The sequence below is a fragment of the Oncorhynchus clarkii genome, unplaced genomic scaffold (assembly GCF_045791955.1).
Source record: "Oncorhynchus clarkii lewisi isolate Uvic-CL-2024 unplaced genomic scaffold, UVic_Ocla_1.0 unplaced_contig_10618_pilon_pilon, whole genome shotgun sequence".
In the NCBI taxonomy this organism is placed as follows: domain Eukaryota; kingdom Metazoa; phylum Chordata; class Actinopteri; order Salmoniformes; family Salmonidae; genus Oncorhynchus; species Oncorhynchus clarkii.
The window spans coordinates 18106-21518 of record NW_027258552.1 but is presented as its reverse complement, the minus strand read 5'-3'; positions in this window follow the sequence as shown (position 1 = coordinate 21518).

Here is a 3413-nt window from a genome sequence, read left to right as displayed (position 1 = left end):
CCTGCTTGTCAAGGTTTAAACTCAGTCCAGTTACCATGCTAACCCCACACTGGCATATAGTAGCCTAGGCCAGTGGTTCCCAGCTCCGGTCCTCCAGTATCCCCAACAGTACACAGTTTTATTGTAGCCCCGGACAAGCACACTTCAACTTGTCAACTAATCATCAGGCCCTCAATGAGTTGAATCAGGTATGTTTGTCTGGGCTACAACACGTGTGCTGTGGGGGTACTGGAGGACTGGAGTTGGGAACTGTTACATTTATGGCCTCATTTAGCATGCTATAAAACTCACCACAGAACTGCAGCAAACACAAGCCTTTTTACATAAGTCTGTTTTATATTCAATGAGTTGCCTCCCACGCCACTCTGCCTCCTGAACAAAGAAATACATTCGTTTCCAGATCATTGCTTTTTGGTCTACACTCCCTGAATGTAATAGCTGAGTGAGTTAGGAATTGAGCTCAACCCTGCATCTTTTTAATAAACATGACAGGACTTATTTCTCAACATAAAAAAATGTACTGCCAGTGTACTTGTATTTGGCAACTCATGTTTAGATGTCATAGATGTGACGGGATAATGGGCTGATGAATACTTTGCGGTGGGCTTTTCTTAGTTAGGCTACCCCAGCTAGGCTACCCCAGCTATGTAACGGATCTCGTCCTCCTCTTCTGAGGAGTAGGGAACTGCTGGGCTAGGCTACCCCAACTATGTAACGGATCTCATCCTCCTCTTCTGAGGAGTAGCGAGAAGGATCGGAGGACCAATGCGCAGCGTGGTAAGTGTCCATAATGTTTAATCAAACACAACAGAACAAAACAATAAGCTCATCCTGACACGACCCTCCAGCATGACAATGCCACAAGCCATACTGCTCATTCTGTGCGTGATTTCCTGCAAGACAGGAATGACAGGAACGTCCAAGTGTGCATGTTGAAAATGTGACATCATGCTTGATATCTGTCAGGAATCCTCCCTCTCTGTGAAAATAATGTTCACCATTTGAGTTATCAGAATCTATAATCTAGAGTAAAACATGGCCCAGAGGCATCTAGTCTGATTGAAGACAGACTTCCCTTCTCTTTCTCTCTATCTCTTCATCCGTCCCACTCCCCTCCCTTCCCATTTCTGGTTCATGTCATAAATCATAGGGCCTGGCCCTGGGGAAGGGCCTCCTGTAGCTTTACGGGACCATGCTGCGTTCACTCAGCTCCCATTTATTCATTAAACACTCTGGCTCTATCCAGATACAGCCCCTCACAGCATCCTCAGAGATAACCCTCACAGCATCCTCAGAGACAGCCTTTACAGCATCCTCAGAGACAGCCAGCCACTCACAGCATCCTCAGAGACAGCCAGCCACTCACAGCATCCTCAGAGACAGACAGCCTTTACAGCATCCTCAGAGACAGTCCTTACAGCATCCTCAGAGACAGACAGACCCTCACATCATCCTCAGAGACAGCCCTTACAGCATCCTCAGAGACAGACAGACCCCCACAGCATCCTCAGAGACAGCCCTTACAGCATCCTCAGAGACAGTCCTTACAGCATCCTCAGAGAGAGACAGACAGACAGACCCTCACAGCATCCTCAGAGACAGCCCTTACAGCATCCTCAGAGACAGACAGATCCTCACAGCATCCTCAGAGACAGCCCTTACAGCATCCTCAGAGACAGCCAGCCTTTCACAGCATCCTGAGAGACAGACCCTCACAGCATACTGAGAGACAGCCAGCCCCACACAGCATCCTCAGAGACAGCCAGCCCTCACAGCATCCTCAGAGACAGCCCATTACAGCAGCCTCAGAGACAGTCCTTACAGCATCCTCAGAGATTTGTCCAATCTATGTTGTATCTCCACGCTCATGTGCCATGTCTTGAAATATTAAGACAGGAGGATTAAAAGTACATTTACATTGTAATACTTCTGACAGCCAACTTCCTAACTCGGCCCATAACTTTGGGATTTTATAGCATTCCCAGAATGCATGGATTACTGAGTAATTGTTAGTTTTACATTTAAGACATTACTCTGCCTTGTGCTGTAGAATTTGTGAATGTTGTCTCTTGTGTATTAAATTCTATAAATTAGTTTATACTGGATTAACTGTACATTTTAGTTAACTGTAATTGTGTTAGTGCTGTTCCAACATTACCTCCATCTTGTGCAAATTTCAGTTATTTTTAAATCTTGGTAGATTATTTATTTGTCAGTTGGAAAGTGTGCATATTTCCACAATCAGCTCAGACCATGGTTATGCACAAATTGTCGTCTACTATCTCACATAGTATGTCGTATAATATTTATTTTACTTTTATCACAGTATATAGGCCTAAATCATAGCCTGATCATATCATATTACCTTCCCTATATATGTCACTCCCTTTGGTTCCTTCCCTATATATGTCACTCCCTTTGGTTCCTTCCCTATATATGTCACTCCCTTTGGGTCCTTCCCTATATATGTCACTCCCTTTGGTTCCTTCCCTATATATGTCACTCCCTTTGGTTCCTTCCCTATATATGTCACTCCCTTTGGTTCCTTCCCTATATATGTCACTCCCTTTGGGTCCTTCCCTATATATGTCAGTCCCTTTGGTTCTTTCCCTCAATATGTCACTCCCTTTGGTTCCTTCCCTCAATATGTCACTCCCTTTGGTTCCTTCCCTATATATGTCACTCCCTTTGGTTCCTTCCCTCAATATGTCACTCCCTTTGGTTCCTTCCCTCAATATGTCACTCCCTTTGGTTCCTTCCCTATATATGTCACTCCCTTTGGTTCCTTCCCCAGGTGTCGTTGTTTCTATTTCAGTTTCATGTCTGTGTGCTGTCAGTGTTTCTGGGTTTGGATGATGTTTATTTCATTAAAACACTCACTCCCTGAACTTGCTTCCCGACTCTCAGCGCGTATCGTTACAGCAGGACATGTCTCTTATTGTCTTACATGACTGGTTTATTACCGCTACACAACAAATGTTAAGCTACCATTGATCTGTCTCTCATTCAATAAGCATCGAAAGTAAATAGACCAGTAGCCTATTTAAAATATATAGTATAGTAATGGATCTATTATAGTAGCCTATTGCTGTGAGATAGGAGAGTGACTTCATAGCCTATTTCATCTCAGAGCCTATACCAAGTTAGGAGATACAATCATCTATTGGTCAAGAAAACCAGTGTGCAATTTACTTTGAGTGATTGTGGAAATCTTTGCCCCTGTCTACCATGTTGTTGTTCAGCCCACCATGCTGAACGTTTCCATCCATACTTAGGAGCATGATGGTCTGTCAGTGGTGGCAGCCAGGTTGCATGCCGGATGCATGTATCTGCATGTTTGGCCTTCGCAGTTCCTGACTTCCATTATGTTAGCCTGAGGGCAAAACAGGCCCAGCTGAGACAAAGACCAGTCC